The following is a 13,984-nucleotide window of genomic DNA, read 5'->3' on the forward strand; positions in this document are numbered from 1 at the left end:
GCTCTGAAAAGACACTCTGCACTAAAATAAAACTGATCTTTTAAAAATTGTTGCTGTCTCATATTCTGTGTCTTTTTAAATACTTCCTTTGTAGGATGTTGTATTTTGAGGGTTCCTTTTCTTGAAGGGGAGAAGTATCGGTGAAATTGAATTGTTTAGCATTTAGTTTGGCATTAACAATTCGGAGTGTGGGGTGACAATACCAAATTTAATGAATTGTGGATGTTAACCATGAATTCATGGTTAGTTAGGGGCAGATTTTATTTGAAGAGATTTCAGTTATGAGTATCTTTTGATAGCATAAATAGTCTCATTCTTTTCTTCAGATATTTAATCGCATGGGATTTGCAACAAGATATCATAATTCAATCAACTCTTTGTTATATGTCATGTTCCCCTCTTTTTAAGTTTAGGCATTTTGCTTAAAATATCAAATCCTTGTGCTTTGGTTTCAGGTCTGTTATTCAAATATTTTGGGGGGAGTAGAAATCACAGCTTTATCTTTGAGGTCCATCAATTATAGTTGCCCCTGGGGGTTTGGGATGGGAAGGAAACTTATTTTCACTGTGCACCCTGTTGTACTGTTGAAAATTATTTAACCATATTCATGTATTTCCTTATTAATAATAGTTAATCTTTTTTTAAGCACATACTCAGAAGTCCCATGCTATGTGTTAGAAGTATGTTGCATAAGATTGACTATTGAACTGAATGTGTTCAAGATAAGGGAATGTTTATAAATAGTGCACAGAGAGATTGATAGTCCTTAGACATTATGGTGACATCTTTTATTTCAATAAATTATGGCTACCATTTAAAAATAAGAGTTAAGGTGAAACAGGTCAAATTTGTGATTCTGAATTAGAAATACCATTTTCAATTCTTTAAAATTAAGTTGGACTAGACACAGATATGTAGGTTATTAAATAAATCTAAGTATTTGTATCTTAATCTGTAAAACAGGTAACTGACCTTCTCAAAAGGACCTGAACAGTCATTAAATGTTTAAACATACTTAAACATAATTGCTTTTAAAACATTCTTTGTCTTGAACCATAAGTATTTTGAACGCATAATTTTTTAATTTGACTTTTCATAATGGCAGTTTATGAATCATTTTCCCTAATCAGGCAGAATCCTGATTTTTTTTTCCTTTGAGGAAGATTGGCCCTGACCTAACATCTGTTGCCAATCTTCCTCTTTTTCTTTTTTCTCCCCAAAGCCCCAGTACATAGTTGTATATCCTAGTTGTAGGTCCTTCTAGTTCTTCTATGTGGGATGCCGCCTCAGCATGGCTTGAGGAGTGGTGAGTAGGTCCCTGCCCAGAATTCCAACTGGTGGACCCCCGGCCTCGAAAGTGGAATGTGCAAACTCAACCGCTGTGCTACAGGGCCGGCCCCGATATTTTTCATCTTTATATTTAACCTTTTTTGTATTATAATATATTGGTACATTGAAACATGTCTATAATCTTTATCAATTTCATGTTTTGAGTATATAAATGAGTTGTTTTAAAAAAGTTTTGCTAAGAGGGTGGGTAGAAGTGTTGTTTTGTTCTTTTTCAACCAGTTTGAGCTTTTGTCTTTTCTAATATCTCTCCCACTATTTGTAATAGATCATCTTTTAAATTACAAAAGTGATATATGTTCATAGTTTTAAAAAGATCCCCACATGTCATAGGAGTACATAAAGGAAAGAATCAAAGTAGGATCGCGTTATATGCTATTTGTATTTTCCTTTTAGAAGAGCTTTGGAGTCTTTCCTATGTCAGTACACTTACAGCTCTGTCTTTTGTTTGTCTCTCCGTTTGAAATGGCTGCATCATTTTCTATTATATTAACAGGTTATAATTCAATTGCCCCATCCCCATTGGTGGTGGGCATTTATTTTTTGGCTGTTACCAGTAATTTTTGTAGTGAGCATCCTTGTACATACCTTTTTGTGTTGATGAATGTTAGAGGGTGTGCACACTTAAAAATTTTTATTGATACTGCCAAATTGACCTCACAAAATGTGTTAATTTATGCTTCTATGTGTATGTAAGTATAAACAGTATAATTCTTCATTATTTTTGTGTGTATGTGCGTGGAGTTGTTTCTTTGATTGCAAGTGAAGTTGAACATCTTTTTATGTCCTTATTGGCTCTTTTATGAATTGCGATTCATATCCTTTTTTGTTTTTCTTATCTTTTGGTGATTTTCTAATTGGTTAAGTTTATTTGTTGTTGTTGTTTTGATTTGCTTTTAATTACTATAAAAGCTCTATATTAAACACTTTGTAGTATTTTGCCATGAAAAAGATTATTCATTTTCTAAAATTATTTTAGTATATTGTCATCATACACATTTTTCCTATTTGAAGTGGAAATTGTCCATTCACTTGTTTGCTTGATTTCCTGAGCTGTCAGGTTCTGGAGAGCAGAGGGTAACTGTCTTTTCCAAACAAGGCCTAGAACAGTGAATACCTGAACCTAGGAGATTCTCAAACAAACAAGTACTGAATGAACGAGTGAAAGGAAGAAGAGCTCGGTTCTGTATCTGTGTGTTGTTTAACGGGGCATGGTAGATAGAATTACATAATTGAATATTTAAGTTCTTTTTTTTAGTTATATTTTCTTGTGCTTTCAAAATTACTTTTGAACTTTAAAATTTTATAGGAGGAGATGGATTATAGTTGCTCTCCAGAACTGAAGTTACAGTTTCTTAGGTGAGAAACACCAAAAATTAAAATTAACAAAATCAGAAACTTGAATGGAATGGTCGATTAAAATATTTGATGCCATTTTATGCCCTCTGCTTGGGATTATAATGAACAGGAGCATATGGGCTCACTCAAACCAGGGCCATTGATGAAAATCCTCTTCCTATCATAGACACCATGAATATAGTTGAGAAACTGCCAGTAGCCAGAAGTTCATTCCTATAATGGGAGACAGAGAGGGATTTTGAGGGGTAGAGAGAATGTAACTTACATGCCTAGTAGTTTTAAAAAGACCTTTTTATGTCCTCTAAGTTTAGAAGGGAAGAATAATGAATGTAAAAGTAAATTAATCACTGAAGTCTTTTCCCTCCTTAGGCAGTGATGTTAGACCTAAGACCTCTCTAAAATAAGCAGGGTGTCTGATTGTGGGTAGTTGGCTGAAATAGCATGGCTCTGTATTTATGAGGGGTCTAGAGAAAGTGCACAACCATTTAATACCTAAAAATCTTTGTTATATCATCTCTTGGGCAGGTATAGTCACAACTGAGGAGTGTTTATCATCTTTTGGCATGATCGTCTTTCTGACTGTGGAATTTTTTTCTCTAAAGTTATTTTAATATACATGATTAACCAGATCTTGTTTAGTCCTGAAAACTTTTGCATGATTGTTTTACGTGTGTGTGCATGAACACAGACATCTCTTGTTAAGTTTCTGCACCTGGGAGCTTGCCTCTTCATACTTGTTTTAAAGGTCATATATGAGAATTTTATACTCTGGATTGTAGATATAAAATCCATGCCCCTTTTTTGATTTTGTATTGTTTGCTTTACAGTTGGTTTGAGATTATTCAGGGATAAGAGAATGGGTTCTAGCCTTTTGTGACTTTGTTCTCTTACTTCCTGGACTATTTTATTGCTTGCTGGATTTTCTGCTCCTCAGTTGGTTGGAAAAAATAGAGTTTTTGCATTTTTTGTTAATTATTTGTGTCAATGTTTGTTGAGTGTATTGAATCTATTAGTTAAAATGTGTTTATTTCTTTCTTTCTTCACTTTCTTTTTTTCCCTTGGCATAACTAGTTGAGAATCGGAATTATTTAGTAGCCTTCCCTCCTTACTCCACTCCCCACCTTGTCTTGTCTCCTGGTAATATGGTTTGATGTAATGTTCTCTCTAATAGAATTTTTAAAATTGAAAGATAGGAAGTAGCATACATCTAATTTTTTCTTCACATTTTTATTTGATGCAGGTAAAATAACAATTCAGGCTACTCTAGGCACTATAAAAGATAATTAATTTGATTAAAAGCATTCACAATTGCTGTGGGTTTATTTTGGAATGGAGAAGGGAGCACATATTAGTTTACTTATATATTAGTTTAGAGTTACTTACCATTATTGAAAGAGGCTAATTCTTCATTTTCTTAATTTTTTATAATTGTCATTTCACAATAATATTTTCAATAAATCTCAGAATTTCTGACATTTGATTTGAGGCATAAAATACATGCATATGAATATTTATGTATGTGTATCTTTATATGGATGTTAGAGCCTGAGTACAGAAAGAGCACACTGCTTTAAGTAAAGATAATATCACAGATTCCAATGGGATTTCTCATGTTTGTAGTGCTTAAGAGTAAACAAAACTGAACCCATTCAGCCTTGGATAACTGAGAGATATTTAAGTTAGTTTCAACCTAAATAGTTCAGGTCTGACTTAAGTAATTCTGTTAACTAAGGCACAGTATAAATGTGGCCATTAATAGTCAGAAAATAAAGACATAGTAAGAACCACATCTTTATGCATAAAACAAAAGTGAATTGACTGTTTTAGCTTTTTTTGTGTGTGTGTGAGGAGATCAGCCCTGTGCTAACATCCGCCAATCCTCCTCTTTTTTTTTTTTTTTTTGCTGAGGAAGACGGCCCTGGGCTAACATCTGTGCCCATCTTCCTCCACTTTATATGGGACGCCGCCACAGCATGGCTTGCCAAGCAGTGCGTCGGTGCGCGCCCGGGATCCGAACCAGCGAACCCCGGGCCGCCGCAGCGGAGCACGTGCACTTAACCGCTTGCGCCACCGGGCTGGCCCCAGCATTTTTCTTAATAGGATGTCTGATCTCTCTAGCTTTTTACTCTAATGGCATCTGTGTTATATTTTATATTCCATTATCTTTTTCTTGAGGAAAGTTGCTTATATAACGTACAGTAAGGTAGTGATTTATCTGATTTTTTTATCTTAGACTCCGAATGAAGTGTACATTTCTTTCTTTTTTTTTTTTTTTAATTTTCTGAATACCTTTTTTCCAACTGAATACCTTGGTACATATTCAGAATATTTGTACATCTTATTGATCAAACATTTAAAACAGGTTAAGATAAATTTTAGTCAAACTATAGTCTAATCTCAGATTAAAATATAAAATGAGAAATTATTTCTTCAGGGCCTAGCCTTAGTGTTTATAATTTTTTTTTTTTTTGACGAAGATTAGCCCTAAGCTAACATCCATGCCAATTCTCTTTTTGCTGAGGAAGACCAGCTCTGAGCTAACATCTATTGCCAATCCTCCTCCTTTTTTTTCCCCAAAGCCCCAGCAGATAGTTGTATGTCGTAGTTGCACATCCTTCTAGTTGCTGTATGTGGGACGTGGCCTCAGCATGGCCGGAGAAGCGGCGCGTCGGTGCACGCCCGGGATCCGAACCCTGGGCCGCCAGTAGTGGAGCGCACACACCCAACCACTAAGCCACGGGGCCGGCCCAGTGTTTATAATTTCTATCTTTTAAAAAACAGCATTGAATTGCTAACTTATGCTTAGATGTCTTTCTCTGATGTTCAGTAGCTTTTCTTGATATTTGAATTCCTATAGCTTTTAGGTATGCAAGACTTGATTTTTTTTTTAATTAGTAAATGGGGAGAGATTACAGTAAAATTAAGATATATAACTAATGTAAAATGTGTGATCCTATTTAATCAGGGTTAGTTGCTTTCCTTGGAATTAAAAGGAATATTTTTAAAGACAAAGATATACTTTTTGATTTTGTTTCTCTGTAGTTGGTTTTTGGAGTGTTTGTGCCTTCCTGCAATCTCATTAAATAGTAGATGGGATCAGGATGATGGTAGAAACTAAGATTTATAGAACACTTTATAAAATATTTCAGTTGCTGTTAAGTGATTTATATATATCATGTCATGTTTAGTCTTCATGACCATCATGTGAGAAGTACACTTACAGAATCCCTGTTTTCCAGATAAAGAGATGAAGACTTAAGAGAGGTAAAGTTAACTTGGCCAAGGTCTCCCCGTGGGCTAGCCGGTATTTTTTTTTAACCACCCTTCTCTATAATTTGTACATTAAAAGTGGACTGGTCAACCATTTTCTGTAGTGTTTCTGAGTAATACCATTTGAAAGGACCTGTTACTTTTGGATCTTTTACTTAATATGTAGTTTTGGGTTTTTTCCCCCAAGTTTTATTGGATTTTGTAGGCATACTTTTTTTTTTCTAATGCTAGCTAATCATGTCTTTTTTAAAAGGTTTTTTTTTAGTTCCCTATATAGGCTTAGTTTTTCATCTTACTATGTGGGCAAAAAAGGTATATATTGCAGAGTAAACTGAATGTATTTTATTTGAAATAACCCGGAATACTTTTCTACTAAGTTATTTATTTTACGGTCTACCCTTGCTAATGAACATCCTTCCTCCATTCCCCCAAATTTGGGGATTCTGGTTCAGATTTTTCATTGAGAATGGGTAGTGTGCATTTTTTCTTCTTAGCACATGTGTCTTTAGCCTGTGATTTTTATTGGGAAAAGCCTTAATGTTTTCAGGAGTTAAAATAAACTGTTTCATGTGCTGTGTCTAATGGAAGAGTAACGGCGAGCAAACCTTTCATGCAGTTGTACCAAGCATTCTCTCTGGATCTGTTTATCTGGTTTATTCTTATGCCTCCGTTTAAAGACCTGCCTCAAATTAAGCTTGATGCTTGCTTCCCTGGAGTATAGTTTACTCTATCATCACGGCACTCTATATACAATTTTATTAGCATTTGTTTTTGTAATTGTAGTTATTTACATGTCTAACTGCTTGGCTATTGAGGAAGTTTTTCTAGCTTACCATAGGCTCTCATGTTTATGTAAAAGGTTAAAAACTACAAACTGTAAAGAACCTTTTAATGCAGTTCTCAAAATTACATTAGTATTTTCAGTGGATACTTTTATTTACCAGTAGTGTTGGATTTATGTATTTTAGCCTGTTCATGTGAGGAAGGGAGGTGTTGCGTGACATTTTAGTGCCATCTGTTGGACACTTGGTAAAATGACTTGTCTGAAGTTTATGTCTGTACTTTTTAGCTGCATTTGTCATGTCTAATCTCGTGTTTGCTGTTCAGATTGTAATTCTGAGGACTGCTAATAGTATGTTCAATCATTTTATAAATATAAAATATAAAATGTGTGTGAGGAAGATCAGCCCTGAGCTAACATCTGCCAGTCCTCCTCTTTTTGCTGAGGAAGACTGGCCCTGGGCTAACATCCATGCTGATGTTCCTCCACTTTATGTGGGACGCCGCCACAGCATGGCCAGACAAGCAGTGCATCGGTGCGCACCCAGGATCTGAACCGGGTGGCCAGCAGCAGAGTGCGCACGCTTTACCGCTATGCCACGGGGCCGGCCCCTAAATCATTTTATATAAAATGATTTTAGTTCCAACTTATGTCACTTTTGTATTTGCTACGATCAAGTGAAAATTTGATTATGGTTGAAGTATTTGGTGAAGTTAACAATAAGGCACTTTGAATATGTTTGTTTTATGTTTGAATGTGTTTGTTTATGTTTGTAATTATGTATTATGTATTATGTATTATGTGAATGTTTATGTTTGAATATGTTTGTATTTTAAGTGTTTGATGAAACGTGTAGATTGTATATAAAGTTGTAATTATGGAGCAGAGCCATATTTATCATACTTTTTCATTGGAATCATTTGTCTTATCTTATCCATAAAAAAAAATTGTAGTTTTATTTGAACGCTGTAAAGAAATCTTTGTGTGCTAAAGAACGCTTGAGGAAAAGTTTCTGTATTAAAATAAACTATAACTTGATTATTATTTATGTTCCTTCACTTGTAAACTTAAAATTGAATCATCAGAATTCAGAATGTTAACATTTTTTCTCAGTCAGTTTTAAAGCTTTTTGTTAATTTTGGATGTTCCTTTTCATTGCTTTTTCAGGCAAGGAAGGGAAAATTGTTTTCTTGTTAAATAAAAAGACAGGTGTGCTTACTGTCTTGCCCATTTTTACCTGAGTCATCCATTCAGTCCCCTATTGTAGCAGTTTCTTTTGTAACTTAACACATGGGTGACTAGATAAAGCTTTAAATAGCAAGTGTAATAATGTTCCCAATTCTCTTGATAATTAATGAGCTCAACATATAAAATTATATTCTTTTGCTGTATCTCTTTTGCTCCTCAGCAACGATGTGAATTGCGAACAGATCCAAGGAGGAACTATACAGGAACAGACAGATTTCTCAGAGGAGTAGAAAAGGTGTTTATTTTATCATTGGAATTATATTAAACTGCAGCATAATAGATTTCAGAAAAGAACACTGAGTAAGATCAGTGTCAGGCACCTTTTCTTGAAATAGGTTTCTCAGTCTGCCTGAAGTTTTTCCTAAATTATTTTCCAAGTTGTGTTCTAAGTTTCAGAGAGAGATTTTAATAGGAGGGGTGGAAGAGGGCTTGCAATCAATTAAGTTTGTGAAAAGCAGATTATTGTTTCTTGGAAATTCGTGTGTACATCAACATATTAAAGGTTCTATGAAGTTTTATAATTGACATTTTAACTTGAATAGGGTGTTTTGCAAACTTGTTAACTAATGGAATTTATTCAGTTCTGGAATTCAGAGGGACACAACTTTGGAAAATCACCGATGCAAAGCATTTAACTTAGATATTGAGAAAGATACAGGTCAGATTTAAGAATGAGGGAAGCATTAGGTTTTTTGTGAGTTGGGGGATGTTAGTAATAAGGGAAAGGGCGCTCTGGACAAAGGAAACAACATGATAGACAAAGACTTCAAGGTATTTGAGGTAATGAAAAGTAAGAAATTTACTTGTCTGGAATGAAGAGCGAATGAAGGAGCCCTGTGGGAACCAAGATTGGACCAATGGGTTACTAATTCTTTCAGTTAGTGATTGATCCTAAAACATAGTCCAGTGTTCATTTTAAGGTTCTAATTCAAATTCAATGTATTTTACCCTTGGAGCAGGAATCCTAACCATTACTTAGTGATTTACAGTAGCTCTTAGGGCCTTGCTGGATTACTATGTTTTGTCGAGCTCCCATGCCCTCAATTTAATGAGATTTCTGAAGGGCAGGAAATTGAGATGGTTCATCAGTACTTATCTTTCAGGTCAGGAATTGTAATAATTACATTTTGGCGGTCTTTGGATGAAGAGGCAGTGCCACAGTAGTCATACGAGGAGTGGCCCTGCCTTCAAATCAGGGCTTCAGTATTTCATAGTTGTCTGACCATGGACCAGTTACTTAACCTACGTCTCAGTTTTCTCATCTGTAAAATGTGGATAATAATAGGGCTGTGAGGATGATTAAATGTAAAGCACTTACTCTGGCTCATAGTAAACTTTCAGTGACTACTGACTATTAATAAAGTTATTACCAGGAAGATTATATTATAAAAGAGATTTGAGTCTCTTTCCTTGGGGTTTATGTTGCTACACATCAAGCCTTGGATTGGGTATTGCTTTGTGAAGGACTTCATTATACTCGGCCTAAATACTTCAGTCTCTAAATATCTTGAGGTGATTCTATCTAAAATAAAAGAGCATGGTTCTGCTCTATTACATATAATATATAATGTCAGGGCTTCAAATTAACTAGAGTAAAAAAAAACACTGGAAAAAAATAAATGATTTAGTAGGATATTAGATTTTTATCTTTTGTTATTGTTTTGGTTTTTGTTGTTTGATTGGAAGTTTTCATTTTTAACCATTTATTTTCTTTCCTTAGTAAAATTGGGATAAACGGAAACTTAACCTCTGAGGGTGATTTTGAGAAATTAATTTTATTTATTTATTTCTTTTTCCCCAAAGCCCCAGTAAATAGTTGTGTGTCGTAGTTGCACATCCTTCTAGTTGCTGTACGTGGGGCATGGCCTCAGCATGGCTGGAGAAGTGTTGCGTCAGTGCACGCCCAGGATCCAAACCCGGGCCGCCAGCAGCGGAGCGCGTGCACTTAATCACTAAGTAACGGGGCCGGCCCAGAGAAATTAAAAACAAATGATTAAACTTGATGTTGTAGTACTTTTCCTTATATTAAATCACCAATTTTTGTTATTGCAGAATGCAATGGTTGTTAGCTGTGTTGATCCTTCTTCAGAGTAAGTATAGAGATTTTCCTATTTCTAGTACATTCTAATTATTACATCATTTCTAATATATTAGTCTTAAAATAGGTTGTATTTCTTTTATATGTAATTAAACATGATAACATTTATAAATACTTGTGAATCTACTGTCCAGTCCCCAAAGTAGAGTATTACTTATAATATTACTTATGTGTTTTTGTAGTAAAGGGATTTGGATTAAAGAGATCGGTGATTTACTATAGTCTTAACGTTGTTGGATTTATGGACTGTGGTGGCACTCAGGGCCCTGGGATCCCATCCTTCCTACCTTTCCAGGGCATCTCTAGGGCATAACTCCTAGGTTGGGAATAGCTGCTTGATGACATTCCTCTTCAGGATAGAAAAGTATTTCCAGTTGTCAAGGTTTATGCAGCCAGTGAAGATGTCAGTTCAGGGCACAGTCCTTGCCACTGTTGACATTTTTTCATGAGTGGACGTCCTGGAAAGAATTACAGGAGGTTCAGCAGTGTCCCTGCCCTCTATCCACTGGATGCCAGTAGTGTCCCTCTCTCCCCCTGAAAAATGTCCTCAGACATTGCCAAATGTCCTGTGGGGATGCAGGGCGGGGGAAGGTGGTTGTGAGGAAGGTGTTGCCCCCTGTTTAGAAACGCTGGTTTAAGGTTAAAATATCTCTGATTTCACAGACAATAACAGTGAAATCATTTTAAAACTCTTTCAAGAATATACCTGTGTTGTTAAATGAGATAGTAAAATAATTTCATAATTATGTTATTTCTCGAAGAAGTCATTTTGTTTGGTTCTGTGACACTGAGATCTTACATAAGATCTTGTAGAGTGTGATGTTAGTCAAAATTAAAGAAGTAAACCATCCGTAACAATGTTTTATCTTTTCTCCTGGGAAAAACAATTCTAATAATTTAAATCGAATGAATGCTGTTATGTTTCCTGGAAATTCACCAAGTTATACAGAGAGGTGAGATTATTGATTTTTAATATCCAAAGAATTTGCAGTTTCCTAATTTTGAGTAGCAGGTTCAATATACTTTTTTAAAAATTGGGCATTTTAAGGAGGATATAGGACATACCAAACAGAACTAGTTAATTTGGTAACCCATGGATCTGAAAGTCAAAATTTCAGCAAAAACTTACGTGCTGCTTTCATATAAATAAACCTTGGGAGGGATGACTTTTTTTTCTTCTTTTTTTTTTTGTGAGGAAAATTGTCCCTGAGCTAACATCTGTGCCAATCTTTCTCTATTTGTATGTGGAACACCACCACAGCGGGGCTTGATGAGCAGTGTGTAGGTCTGCACCAGGGATCTGAACCCCCCAACCCTGGGCCACCGAAGCGGAGCACACGAACTTAACCACTACGCCACTGGGCCGGCCCCGGGAGGGATGACTTTTTACAAAAATGGGAAAATGATGTTCATTTATCTTACTATAGGTCTAATATAAATGGGCCTGGAACACCTAGGCCACTTAATTGACCAAAGGTTTCTTTGTCAGTCCCCATGACAACAAATAGCTTGCCTGAGAGTACAGACAGCAAAGACTCAAAGTTATAGCAAAATGAGGACAAAAATCACAGGTTTGTATGTGATTTATATTTAAAAACAAAAAATGTTTTCACATTTCATAAAGTGTTGACATTTATTGATGGTTTTCAGCACTCATTTACAATTTACAATTTCAAATTTTTTGAGGGATATAATAAGGTTTTATTGTGGTTATAGGAACTATGGCTTCTGTTTGCAGCATTAGCACAAGCTGAAGATGGGCATAGAAAAGGCTTACAAATGCTAATTTGAGGAGATCCTATTTATAATAGAGTCTTAAGAAAGGAAAGTAGTGATGATGCATTTTATTTCTTGTTTTTGAAAGTTACTTAAAAAGAAAAAAGCTATTTGTAAATGAGTTAAAATTTTGTAAATAATTTCTCATTGTAGATCATAAAAGGAAACCTTGTGTTTATATCCCATCTCAAATTTTCTGCATCACATTAAGGGAAAGACTTAAAGACTATGTCCATATGGAAGACTTATAGTTTTGTTATGAGAGAACATTTAACTTACTGGAGATTTGAACAGAAAGGTCGTATAACTTGTTGACTAGTTCCTATTGGAATTATTCATTACGCAGTTGAGGTTTCCTCAAAATGATTCTCTTGTGTTTTTCTTTGCCCAGATGTTATAATTTAACTTTGACAATGAAAGACAATTTGAAAATTTAGACCTTAAAAATGAGAATGTAGAAGGTGAAGAAAACTATCTTATTAATGACACTTTACAAAAACATTTACAATGACTCTCCGACATCTGAATCAGAAGGTTCCGGGCCGGCCCCGTGGCTTAGCGGTTAAGTGCGCGCGCTCCGATGCTGGCGGCCGGGGTTCGGATCCCGGGCGCGCACTGAGGCACTGCTTCTCCGGCCACGCTGAGGCTGCGTCCCACATACAGCAACTAGAAGGATGTGCAGCTATGACATACAACTGTCTACTGGGGCTTTGGGGGGAAAAAATAAAATAAAAAATTAAAAAATTAAAAAAAAAAAAAAAAAGAAGGTTCCTCAGCGAGCCCTGTAAACACTAAACACGCAGATGAAGATGCTGTGGAAGCTGAGGGGCGTGAGGTAAAAAGACTCAGATTTGACAAAGAAAGTGAGATGGCCAGTCAGACATCTGTCAGTGAAATTTCTTCAGTTATGGTAGAAGGAACAGAAGCATCATCGTCATCTCAGGATAAAGACAAGGAAAGCAGTTGTACCAGGCAGCGCTGTACAGAAGAGGATGAAGAAGAGGATGAAGAGGAAGAAGAAGGTATTTAGAGGGCCAGCCCGGTGGCGTAGTGGTTAAGTTTGCATGATCCACTTCAGTGGCCTGGGGTTTGCAGCTTCGGATTCTGGGGACAGTCCTACACACTGCTTATCAGGCCATGCTGTGGCGGCGTCCCATATAAAGTAGAGGAAGATGGGCACAGATGTTAGCCCAGGGCCGATGTTCCTCAGCAAAAAGAGGAGGATTGGCAACAAATGTTAGCTCAGAGCTAATCTTCCTCACCAAAAAAAAAAAAAAAGGTATTTAGAGACCATCTGTAAAAGAGTGGAGTAAGGAGATCCTCAAATTCTTGTACTTCATTTTTGCGTGAAAGAATTTAACATAATGGAGGATGAGGAGGGTTAGAAATAGCCTGTTGCTGAGTGGCTAAAAGAGACAGGTTCTGGAAATGTCCATTGGATTTGGTGACAAATGGGTTGATGACCTTGATGAGGGTAATTTCAGGGGATTGGTGGGGGTGGAAACCAACTGGGAGTGGTTTGAAAGGTGAGTGGGAGTAAAATAGTGAAGACAACTCCTTCAAGAAGCTGGTTATAAAGGGAAAGCAAGGGATTAGGTGTGAATTGGAGAAGGACATTAGATTTAAGGTGAAACTGTATTTACAATTTTTTCTTTCCTATTTCTAACTCATACAAGCCTGTGAATTAGTGGGTAGACATAAAGTATGTAACATTTTCCTAATAAGACGTGGAAATTGCTTATTTGAATGTTCTAGCCGGATGTAACGTTGTAAAGCTCTTTGGATCTGCCTACTGGCCCATAACATGCATAACTGACTCTCTCTGGGCTTTCATTCAACCAAGTGGCGTTTGCTGAGGAACTGCTCTGTACTCAGCACCGTGCTACATGCTGCAAGGGATGCAGGAGACATGTAAGATACATTTCTGTTCTGTAGGGGTTTACAGTAATAACACCTTGCGAAGGCACAGCGTTTTAAGGTTACAAAGTGCCCTTGAATGCATTTTCCTAGTGTGAGCCTGATGGCCGACGCTGTAAGTGTGGAGCCCTGGGGATCCAGAGGGGTAAAGCAGCAGCAAGTGATCCACGCGTCCTCTTTCTCCACCC

General features: G+C 36.3%; 2 long non-coding RNA genes across 2 annotated transcripts; both read left to right on the top strand.

Annotated features, from left to right (window-relative positions):
- The first annotated feature begins 2,670 nt into the window (after window positions 1–2,670).
- LOC131419140 (uncharacterized) lies at window positions 2,671–10,093 on the top strand. The gene is made up of 3 exons (XR_009223150.1): window positions 2,671–2,706; window positions 8,166–8,240; window positions 10,058–10,093. It is a non-coding gene; the product is annotated as an uncharacterized LOC131419140 (long non-coding RNA).
- Window positions 10,094–12,370: 2,277 nt separating this feature from the next.
- On the top strand, window positions 12,371–13,278 carry LOC131419136 (uncharacterized). Its single transcript, XR_009223149.1, has 3 exons — window positions 12,371–12,413; window positions 12,647–12,901; window positions 13,159–13,278. It is a non-coding gene; the product is annotated as an uncharacterized LOC131419136 (long non-coding RNA).
- The last annotated feature ends 706 nt before the right edge of the window (window positions 13,279–13,984 follow it).

The sequence above is a fragment of the Diceros bicornis genome, chromosome 2 (assembly GCF_020826845.1).
Source record: "Diceros bicornis minor isolate mBicDic1 chromosome 2, mDicBic1.mat.cur, whole genome shotgun sequence".
Lineage (NCBI taxonomy): Eukaryota > Metazoa > Chordata > Mammalia > Perissodactyla > Rhinocerotidae > Diceros > Diceros bicornis.